Raw genomic sequence first — 12,467 nt, forward strand, 5'->3', positions numbered from 1 at the left:
TTTTAATCATTTACATCATTCATATACATAATTTTCTTGATTTTCTCCATATCTTCCTTTAGCTGTTTAAGTATCATTGCTTTGCTTAGTTGTTCAGTTGTTTCTGACTGTTTGTGACCCTGGAGACTGTGGCCCACCAGGCTTCTCTGTCCATGGGACTTTTCCTGGCACGAATAATGGAGTGGGTTGCCATGCCCTCCTCCAGGGGATCTTCCCAACCCAGGGATTGAACCCAGGTCTCCTTCAGGGGGAGGTCTCCTGGATTCTTTACTAGCTGTGCTATCAGGGAAGCCCTTAAGACCATGCTTTAAAATTTTTGTCTAGTAGTTGGACAGGGAGGCCTGGCGTGCTGTGATTCATGGGGTCGCGGAGAGTCGGACACGACTCTAGTAGATCAGTTGCCAAGTCTTTTTCAGGGGGAGTTTCTGTTGATTTTTATTTTTCCTTTAATTGGGCCACACTTCCTTTTTTTTTTTTTTTTTTTGTATGCCTTGTGATTTTTTTTATTTTTGGTGGAAAGCTGGACATTGGAATCTCGTAATGTGGTGACTTTGGAAGTCAGATTCTCCCTCTTCCCCAGAGCTTGCTGTTTTTGTTATTGTTTTCCTTGTTGTTTGCTGTGGACTGTATTTGTGCCAAGGATCAGTCTATAGTGTAAACTTAAGTTTTCTTAAGGTCTTTCTGAGTTTGTACCTTTTGCTGGGCACATGCAATCACTTTTAATTTTCCCCACATATGGAGGTGATTTTGAATGTCCTTGTCTTTAATCTCTGCCTCCCAAAAGAGAGGAAAAAAAGAGGAGAAAGTGTGCCAGCCCTTTAAATTCTCTGGCAGTCTCTTCCTCTTGATGAGGAGTCTTGGAACAATGGAGAGAGGTACAACAATGCTCACTTGCCTCTTTGTCTGCTTTTCTGTGATCTGAAACAGAGGTCAGTGTTTAGTGCACAGATCCCTGATAGTTGGAAAACAGGGTCCTTTATGTCCACCCTGAAAGCTGTGTGCAACCATTCTGGGAACATATGCATGGCTCCCTGCCATGGGGATGGGGCATGGGTAGCTCCCGTGTTATCAGCTGAAATTGACCAAAATTAACCACAATTTGCAGATTAAGCCTTCCCCTAGAAATTACAAACCTTCAATAGGCTCCACAGTTCCAAAATTGTTACACCAGACAAATTCTACCATCACAATTGTTGTCTAGGTGGGCAGACATTTCTGATGCTTCCTACTCTGCCATCTTCCCGAAATTCTCTGATAAAGATATTTTGCACTTGTGTATATGGGAAGGAAAGCACATTGAATATTTCAAATGAGAAGATTCTACTTTTTTAAACTCTCATTGGTTGAAACCTTTAAGATGTGTACTTAATACATTGCATACATTATTTAATCTTATAACATTGAAAGAGAGGTATTATTATTCATTTTTAATAGATAAAAAAAATGGGCAGAAGAGTTTTCTCCATGTAGTATGTCACTGCTGAAGAGGCCTTTTACTTTTTCTTTTTGCCCATACTGCTTAGAATATTGGTTTGACTATAGAGTCAAAATGACAGGTGCTCAATCAGAATTAATGTTTCTCTTTCTCAGTGGTGCAATGATAGACTTATGGTCCCAGGTTTGTAGGCAGTTGTTCATTGAGGACACCCAGGGACCCAAGTTCCTGCTATTTTATTGTTCCTCTGTTCCCTGGCATTTTACCCTCATCCATGTATTTGAAACTGGCACCCATGGAAGGGGAAAATGGAATGGAGACCAAGTGACTCATTTTAAGAAATGAAGATGTTTTACGCAGTTGCATAACATCACTCTTGCTCATATCTATCCTATCCGCCAGTACTTTGCTCAGTGATATGACCATGGTGAAGTGAAAGGAACACTCTGCTCTGTAATTCATATAGCTGGGTATGCATGCATGCTAAGTTGCTTCATTTGTCTCCAACCCTTTGTGACTCTATGGACTACAGCTGGCCAGGTTCCTCTCTCCATGGGATTCTCCAGGCAAGTATACTGGGGTGGGTTGCCATCCTCTCCTCCAGGGGATCTTCCAGACCCATGGATCAAACCTGCGTCTCTTATGTCTCCTACATTGGCAGGCAGGTTCTTTAAGATACAGAGAGAACAAATGGTTATTGGGGAGATATTTAGCAATATCTTCCACTCATCCGGTTCACACCTCTCCCCTCTCAAAAACGTGTCTTAGTATTCTCTCTACTTAAGGAAAAAAAGTGAATCTTTGTTGAACAAAAAAGAGCGCCACACTAGTGTCTGCAGGGAGGCAGTGTTGCTGGTTGTGGGGTAGTTTTGATGGTGAATATCCTTGAAACAGTACATCATTCATAGGAAAACACCTGGAGGCAGGGGAGGTAGGTAAACTGGAGAGGTGCTGACAACATTTGACTGTTTCACAGTAAACTGCCAAGGGTAAGTTCTTTGTTTCAGCGCTAGTTTAACTAACTCTAGGCCTAAAAACTATTCTACCAAAAACGTTGTTTTCTCTCTAAGATTATAGAGACACTTGAAGTCAGTGCAAATGTCCTTATTATTCAGGGATGAGTGCATTTTTTTTTTTTTTTACAAATTACATTGTTATTTGGAAAGCAAGTTCTACTCCAGTGTTTGCCAGAGTAAATAGTTCATTTATTAGAAATAAAGAGCCAATATGTCTCACCCTTAACTTTAAGTGAAGTAAGGTGACATTCCTTTGTTCTTGCCAGGACATTCAGTTCAGTTCAGTCATGTCCGACACTTTGCGACCCCATGAATCACAGCACGCCAGCCCTCCCTGTCCATCACCCTCCCGGAGTTCACTCAAACTCATGTTCATCGAGTCGGTGATGCCATCCAGCCATCTCATTCTCTGTCATTCCCGTCTCCTCCCGCCCCCGATCACTCCCAGCATCAGAGTCTTTTCCAGTGAGTCAATTCTTCGCATGAGGTGGCCAAAGTATTGGAGCTTCAGCTTTAGCATCAGTCCTTCCAATGAACACCCAGGATTGATCTCCTTTAGAATGGACTGGTTGAATCTCCTTGCAGTCCAAGGGACTCTCAAGAGTCTTCTCCAGCACCATAGTTCAAAAGCATCAATTCTTCAGCACTCAGCCTTCTTCACAGTCCAACTCTCACATCCATACATGACCACTGGAAAAACTATAGCCTCGTCTAGACGGACCTTTGTTGGCAAAGTGATGTCTCTGCTTTTTAATATGGTATCTAGGTTGGTCATAACTTTCCTTCCAAGGAGTAAGCGTCTTTTAATTTCATGGCTGCAATCAGCATCCGCAGTGATTTTGGAGACCCCCCAAAATAAAATCTGACACTGTTTCCACTGTTTCCCCATCTATTTCCCATGAAGTGATGGGACCAGATGCCATGATCTTAGTTTTCTGAGTGTTGAGCTTCCAGCCAACCTTTTCACTCTCCTCTTTCACTTTCATCAAGAGGCTTTTGAGTTCCTCTTCACTTTCTGCCATAAGGGTGGTGTCATCTGCATATCTGAGGTGATTGATATTTCTCCCGGCAATCTTGATTCCAGCTTGTGCTTCTTCCAGCCCAGCGTTCCTCATGATGTACTCTGAATATAAGTTAAAGAAGCAGGGTGACAATATACATCCTTGACCTACTCCTTTTCCTATTTGGAACCAGTCTGTTGTTCCATGTCCAGTTCTAACTGTTGCTTCCTGACTTGCGTACAGGTTTCTCAAGAGGCAGGTCAGGTGGTCTGGGATTCCCATCTCTTTCAGAATGTTCCACAGTTTATTGTGATCCACACAGTCAAAGGCTTTGGCATAGTCAGTGAAGCAGAAATAGGTGTTTTTCTGGAACTCTCTTTCTTTCTCTATGATCCAGCAGATGTTGGCAATTTGATCTCTGGTGCCTCTGCCTTTTCTAAAACCTGCTTGAACATCTGGGAGTTCACAGTTCCCATATTGCTGAAGCCTGGCTTGGAGAATTTTGAGCATGACTTTACTAGCGTGTGAGATGAGTGCAATTGTGCGGTAGTTTGAGCATTCTTTGGCATTGCCTTTCTTTGGGATTGGAATGAAGACTGACCTTTTCCAGTTCTATGGCCACTGTTGAGTTTTCCAAATTTGCTGGCATATTGAGTGCAGCACTTCCACAGCATCGTCTTTCAGGATTTGAAATAGCTCAATTGCAATTCCATCACCTCCACTAGCTTTGTTCATAGTGATGCTCTCTAAGGCCCACTTGACTTCACATTCCAAAATGTCTGGCTCCAGGTGAGTGATCACACCATTGTGATTATCTTGGTCATGAAGATCTTTTTTGTACAGTTCTTCTGTGTATTCTTGCCACCTCTTCTTAATATCTTCTGCTTCTGTTAGGTCCATCCCATTTCTGTCCTTTATCGAGCCCATCTTTGCATGAAATGTTCCCTTGATATCTCTAATTTTCTTGAAGAGATCTCTTGTTTTTCCTATTCTGTTGTTTTCCTCTCTTTCTTTGCATTGATCACTGAGGAAAGCTTTTTATCTCTCCTTGCTATTCTTTGGAACTCTGCATTCAGATGCTTATATCTTTCCTTTTCTCCTTTGCTTTTCTCCTCTCTTCTTTTCACAGCTATTTGTAAGGCCTCCTCAGACAGCCATTTTACTTTTTTGTGTTTCTTTCCATGGGGATGGTCTTGGTCCCTGTCTCCTGTACAATGTCACTAACCTCTGTCCATAGTTCATCAGGTACTCTAATCTATCAGATCTAGTCCCTTAAATCTATTTCTTACTTCCACTGTATAATCATAATGGATTATGTACTTTTGACTGCTTTTCTCAACTGTTGATATTTTGAGCATGTACAACTCTGCAAACTTGTGTACTCTTGCCAGTGTAACCTGAAGCAATCAAGCACATTAGTCTTCTCTATTAATCTTCCATGTATGGGGAGAGCAAGATATCTAGAGAACATTTTTATTTCCTGAGAGCATTATTTCTAGATTCCCTTTGTTGTGTCTGAATGAATGGTTTGATTTTCTCTACGTCTAAAAGAACCAAAGCAATAAGTTTTGTAAAGGATTTAAATGCTACTAAAGCTGTGTTGTTGACCTGCAAAAGAGGGGGAAATAGCACTGACTGGCCTGTGTTTGATTCTGAATTTTGCTGCTTAAAGTTGTGTAAATTTGGGTAGTCACTTGACCTCTTTGAGACTCATATTCCTTGTCCAAAATGTAGGGAATAGTGTTTGTACCCCATTACATTGCTATTAGAATTAAGTCATAATTACACTGCTTACTAACTGTATGGCCTTAGTCAAGTTACTAAAACTTTTTGCATCTCACTTTCTTCATCTGTAAATGGGTAATACTTTGGCCACCTCATACCAAGAGTTGACTCACTGGAAAAGACTCTGATGCTGGGAGGGATTAGGGGCAGGAGGAGAAGGGGATGACAGAGGATGAGATGGCTGGATGGCATCACTGTCTCGATGGATGTGAGTTTGAGTGAACTCCGGGAGTTGGTGATGGACAGGGAGGCCTGGCGTGCTGTGATTCATGGGGTCGCAAAGAGTCGGATATGACTGAGTGACTGAACTGAACTGAACTGAACTGAAACAGTACCTGCTATATAGGGTTTTTGAGAATTAGCAAGCTTACAATAGTGCCTGGCACCACAATAAACCCTATATAAATAGTAGCTTTTGTGGCTGTTCTATGAATATCAATAGCCTCCTGTGTGCATTAACCTTGGTTGGGACATTGGCAAGATAGAAATGGTTGTCCATTGCAGGCTGGTATTCTTATGGATTCCTGTATTTGCTGGGAGCAGTATGGAGCCTGCTCAGAGGCCAAAGCTGTGCTTACCTTTTAAAACTGCTGAAGATGCATCTCAGAGAACCTAGTGCCACAAAGTTTTGCTGAAAAGGGGGAAAAAGTAATAAAAATATCTTCTTATGGGCAAAATGCCATAAATGAGTAAATGGGAGCAAACCCAGAAATAGATTGTGGTAAAATCCATTCAGTGATAGGTTTTGCTGCTGCTGTTTAGTTGCTAAGTCATGTCTGACTCTTTTGTGACCCCAAGGAGTATAGCCCACCAGGGTCCTCTGTCCATGGGATTCTCCAGGAAAGAATACAAGAGGGGGTTGCCATTTCCTTCTCCAGAGGATCTTCCCGACCCAGGAATTGAACCTGTGTCTCTTGTTTCACAGGCAGATTCTTTACCACTGAGCCACCTAGGAAGTCTAAGTTTTCTTTTTTAAAACTCTTTTTTATTCGAGTATTAAATCTTATAATCCTTAGTATTATGAGCTCCCTCCTACTCCTCATGTGCATGATTTCTTTTCTTTATCTATGAGAACTCTTCTTGGGATGATATTAACAGTGATGTTGTTCTGCATGTTAACAGAATATAGAAGATAAAATATTTCACGGGAAACTCATATCAAAGACTGTACTTCAGGAAGATCTCACTGAATAGACTTCCCAGATATGTTCATTTATTCTCTTTCTCCCACCCCCAAATCTGATTTCCTCTGCTTTTCAAATTAGGCATCTTCAAGGATATTTGGTTCAAGAAATGGGGGCAGCAGTTGATTTTGAAAAGCATACATTTTTAGCTCACAAAACTGTGTTGTCATTTCATTTTAGCTTTCTTCAGTTGTTTCCTTGATCCTGGAAGAAGGTGGAGATTTACAGTCACATTTTATTGGTACTTTTCTCCATCATACAGATGACAAATTATTGAGAAGCTATTTGGTCTATAAAAATGAAATACACAGCCCATCCTCTTCCAGCATGCTGCTTGGACTGACTCCAGTTGCTGTGCATGGCTATGGTCCTGTAGTTAGAAAAACAAAGCAAATCCCTTACACATTTTGGACTTGGTCTTTTGTTGGGGGATAGAGAGGAACAATAACCTATGGACTGTTGGCTCTCTGGATGTTACCAAGAGCCACAGACAGAGTCAGCTCTTCTATTGCTCCAGAAAGATCCTTTCTGCTGAGTGTTGTAGCTGAGAGATTCTGTACCTATATTTTTGCTAGTACTTGTTTTGGATTCCAATCAAATATAGTCAGAGCTTCCAATAATTGACTGGGTTTAAAATTTTTATCATGCTTCACTACAGTTAATCTTAACCCTTGTTTGGATCACATTCTCCTTTGAGAACCTAATGTTATAAACCCCCTTTCCTCTCCTTCCACCAACTGCATTTATGCATAAACACAGAAAAAGACTTCGGAGTGCTTATGAACCCCTGACCACCTAACTCTTCAACTCTTTACAGTTCTACGAATCTCACTTTTTAGATTATGATTTCTCTGTGGTTTTCAAAAGCATATGTTTGATGATATTATAATTTATTTTTATTTTGAAATAGAAAATTCATTACTTCACTGTGACCTTGTCTTTTGGGTGATTGTAAAATCAACTGAAGTTTTTATTTTATTAATTTTTTCCAGTAAATTATGATTTATTTATTTGATGAAAACTGCATAGCCGTTATAATTATTTTCAGAAGCATTCTCAAGATAAAATGTTGAAAATAGTAATAAAAACTGTATTTTAATTTTTTAAGTCAGTGAAAAAAGCAAACTTCACCATTTAATTTAAACGGATATATTTGATCACAGTAAAAATGATTAATAATAGTATTTATTTATATTTTTATATAAATTTTATTACAGTGTAGTTGATTTACAATGTTGTAGTAGTCTCATGTATACAGCTAAGTGATTCAGTTATACATATATTCAATCTTTTTCAGATTCTTTCTCATATTATTTATCACAGAATATTGAATACAGTTGCCTGTGCTACACACCAGGTCCTTGTTGGTTATCTATCTTATACATAGTAGTGTGTGTATGTTAATTGCAAATTCCTGATTTATTCCTTCCCATACCACATTTCTGCTTTGTTAAACCGTAAGCAAATTTTGTCTTTGTTTTGTAAATAAGTTCATTTGTATCATTTTTTAAAAATTAGATTCCACCTATGAGTGATACCATGTGTTTGTCTTTCTCTGTCTGACTTACTTCAATTAGTGTAATAGTCTCTATGTCCATCCATGTTGCTGCAAATGGCATTGTTTAATTTTTTATAGCTTAATAATATTCCATTGTATACATGTACCACATCTTTGTTCACTCCTCTGTCAGTGGACATTTAGGGTGCTTCTGTGTCTTGGCTATAGTAAGTAGTGCTGCGGTGAATATTAGTGTGCATGTATCTTTCTGAATTATGATTTCCACTGGATATATTCATAGAAGTGGGATTGCTAGATCACATGGTAGTTTGTTTTTTAAGAAACCTCCTTACTGGTTTCCACAGTGGCTGTACCAGTTTACATCCCTGCCAGCGGTGTAGGAGGGGTTCCCTTTTCTACACACCCTCTGTAGTATTTATTTTTTGTAAACTTTTTGATGATGGCATTCTAACTGGTGTGAGGTGATATATCACTGTAGTTTTGATTTGCATTTTTCTGATAATTAGTGATATTGAGCATCTTTTCATGTTCATTTTGGCCATTTGTATGTCTTCTTTGGAGAAATGTATATTTAGATCTTCTGTCCATTTAAAAAAATGTTTAAGAATATTTATTATATTATTTATTTTACTTTTTTGGCCATGCCGTGTAGCATACAGGATCTTAGTTCTTCGAACAGGGATCAAATCCCTGCCCTCTCCAGTGAAATCATGGAGTCTTAACCACTGGACCACAAAGAAAGTCCCTTCTGCCCATTTTTTAATAGGTTATTGTTTTATTGATATTGAATTGCTTGTGCTGTTTGTATATTTGTTGATGACTGTGTTTGGGAATATTTTCTCTCATTCTGTGGATTGCCTTTTGATTTTATGGTTTCCTTTGTTGTGCAGATGCTTTTCATTTTAATCAGGTTCTCATTTGTTTATTATTGTTTTTATTTTTATTACTCTGGGAGATGGATCCAAAGAGATATTGCTGTAATTTTGTCAAAGAGTGATTTTCCTCTGTTTCTCTAAGAGCTTTATAGGTCCTTGATGAAATTTTGAATTTATTTTTGTATGTGCTGTTCAAGAATGTTCTAATTTCATTTGTTTACATGCAGGTGTCTAATTTTCCATGTGCCACTTACTGAAGAGACTCTCTTTTCTCCATTGTATATTCTTGCCTCCTTTGTCATAGATTAAGTGACATAGATGCACGGGTTCAGGTTTATCTCTGGGCTTTCTGTCTTGTTCCATTGACCTATGTTTCTGTTTTTGTGTAAGTACCATACTGTTCTGACAACTGTAGCTTTGTAGCATAATGTGAAGTCAGGGAGCCTGATTCCTCCAGCTCCCTTTTTCTTTCTCAGGATTGCTGTTGCTATTTGGGGTCTTTTATGTTTCCATAGGAATCATAATTTTTTTTCTAATTCTGTGAAAAATGTTATTGATAGTTTGATAGAGATTACATTGAATCTGTAGATTGCTTTGGGTAGTATAGTTATTTTGACAGTATTGACTCTTCCAGCCCATATTCTACCAAGAATGTAGTGTATTTCTTCATTTGTCATCTTTGATTTCTTTCAACAGTATCTTATACTGAGTACAGGTCTTTTGCCTCCTTTGTTGTTGTCATTCAGTCTCTCAGTCGTGTCCAGCTCTTTGCGTGGACTGCAGCACACCAGGCTTCTCTGTCCTTCACCATCTCCTAGAGCTTGCTCAAACTCATGTCTGTCCAGTTGATGATGCCAGCCAACCATCTCATCCCATCCCCTTCTCCTCCTGCCTTCTGTCTTTCCCAGCATCAGAGTCTTTTCTAATGAATTGGCTCTTATCAGTCCTTCCAATGAATGTTCAGGGTTGATCTCCTTTAGGAGTGACTGGTTTGATCTTGCAGTCAAAGGGACTCTCAAGAGTCTTCTCCAACACCACAGTTCAAGAACATCAATTCTTCAATGCTCAGCCTTCTTTATGGTCCAACTTTCACATGCATACATGACCACAGGAAAAACCATAGCTTTGACTCTGTGGGCCTCTGTCTGCAAAGTGATGTCTCTGCTTTTCAGTATGCTCTCTAGGTTTGTCATAGCTTTTCTTCCAAGGAGCAAGAGTCTTTTAATTTCACAGCTGCAGTTGCCGTCTGCATTGACTTTGGAGTCCAAGAAAATAAAGTCTGTCACTGTTTCCCCATCTATTTGCCATAAAGTGATAGGACCGGACGCCATGATCTTTTTTTTTTTTTCTTTTCTTGCTCTTCATTTTTTGAATGTTGAGTTTTAAGCCAACTTTTTCACTCTCCTCTTTCACCTTCATCAAGAAGCTCTTTAGTTTCCCTTCGCTTTCTGCCATAAGGGTGGTGTCATCTGCATATCTGAGGCTATCGATATTTCTCCTGTCAATCTTGATTCCAGCTTGTGCTTCATCCAGCTGGGCATTTCTCATGATGTACTCTGCATAGAAGTTAAGTAAGCAGGGTGAAAATATACAGCCTTGATGTACTCCTTTCCCAATTTTGAACCAGTCCATTGTTCCATGTCCTATTCTAACTGTTGCTTTTTGACCTGCATACAGGTTTGCTGAATTCATTAATGAGCTCTAGTAGTTTTGTGATAGCATCTAGAATGCTAGCATCTAGAATTTTCTATGTATAGTATCAATATTATCTGCAAACAGTGACCGTTTTACTTCTTCTTTTCCAGTTTGCATTCCTTTTCTTTTTCTTCTCTGATGGCCGTGGCTAGAACTTCAGAACTGTAGAATAAAGGTGGTGACAGTGGACATCCTTGTCTATTCCTGATCTTCTCAGGAATGCTTTCAGCGTTTTACCATTGAAGATGTTAGCTTTGAGTTTGTCATATATGGATTTTATTATGTAGAGGGTAAATTCCCTCTGTGCCCAATTCCTGGGGATATTTTATCATAAATATGTGTTGAATTTTATCAAAAGCTTTTTCTGCATCTATTGAGATGATCTTTTTTTTTTTTCAGTTTATGAATGTGTGTTATATGATTGATTTGCAGATATTGAAAAATCCTTGCATCCCTGGGATAAATCCCACTTGATCATGCCGTATGATTTTTTTTTAATGTATTTGCATTTGTTTTATTAGTATTTTGTTGGGGATTTTTGTGTCTATCTGTCAGTGATATTGGCCTGTAGTTTTCTTTTTTTGTGTGGTATTTTTGCCTGGTTTTGGTATCGTGGTCATCATGGCATATAGAATTGAGCCTGGGAGTGTTCCTTCCTCTGCCGTTTTTAGACGAGTTTCAAAAGGGGAAGTGTTAACCCCTCTCTAAATGTTTGGTAGAATTAGCTTGTGAAGCCTTCTGGTCCCGGACTTCTTTTTTTTTTAATTGGAAGTTTTTATTTATTTTATTTTTTAAAATTTTATTTTATTTCATTTATTTTTGACTGTGCTGGGTCTTTGTTGCTGCCTGCAGGTTTTCTGTAGTTGCAGCGAGCAAGGGCTGCTCCTCATGGTGGTATGTGGGCCTCTCATCGTGGTTTCTGTTGTTGCAGAGCACAAGCTCTAGGCAGGAGGGCTTAAGTAGTTGTGGCTTATGGGCTCTAGAGTGCAGGCTCCGTTGTTGTGGCATAAGGGGCTTAGTTGCCCTGTGGCATGTGGGGTCTTCCTGGACCAGGGATCTAACCAGTGTTCCCTGCATTGGCAGGTGGATTCTTAACCACTGGATCACCAGGGTCATAATCCCTATTGGAAAATTTTAAATCACAGTTTCAGTTGCAGTGCTTGTGATCAGTCTGTTCATACGTTCATGCTTCTGCCTGATTCAGTCTTGGATGGTTGCACCTTTCTAAGAATTTGTCCTTTTCTTTTAGATTGCCTATTTTACTGGCATATAGTTGCTTGTAGAAGTTTCTTATGATTTGTTGTATTTCTGTGGTGTCCACTGTAACCTCCTCTTTTTCCTTTCTAATTTTATTGATTTGAGCTCTCTCCCTTTCTTTCTTGATGAGTCTGGTTAAAGATTTCTCTGTTTTATCTATCTTTTCAAGGAACCAATTTTCGGTTTTATTGAACTTTTCTGTTGTTTTCTTTGTGTCTTCCATTAGTTTCTGTTCTGATCTTTGATTTCTTTCCTCCTACTAATGTTGGTTTTTATTTGTTCTTGTTTCATTACTTGCTTTAGGTTATTTATTTGAGATCTGTTTTATTTCCTAAGGTAAGATTGTATTGCTATAAACGTCCCTCTTAGAATTGCTTTTGCTACATTTCATAGGTTTTGGATTGTCATGTTTTGTTGTCATTTGTCCGTAGGTATTTTTTAAATTTCCTCTTTGATTTCTTCAGTGATCCATTGGTTGTCTAGTAAGATATTATTTATCTTCCACACATTTGTGTTTTTTCATTTCCCCCCCTGTAATTGAATTGTAATTCTCATCTCCTAGCGTTATGGTCTGAAAGGATGCTTGATATGATTTCAGTTTTCTTAAATTTACCAAGGCTCCATTTGTAGCTCAAGATTTGATTTATCCTGGAAAATCTTCCCTGTGCACTTGATAAAAAAGTGTATTGTACTGTTTTTG

Source organism: Moschus berezovskii, chromosome 12, assembly GCF_049115385.1.
Source record: "Moschus berezovskii isolate FMDL1 chromosome 12, NW_MosBer_1.0, whole genome shotgun sequence".
Taxonomy (NCBI): Eukaryota; Metazoa; Chordata; class Mammalia; order Artiodactyla; family Moschidae; genus Moschus; species Moschus berezovskii.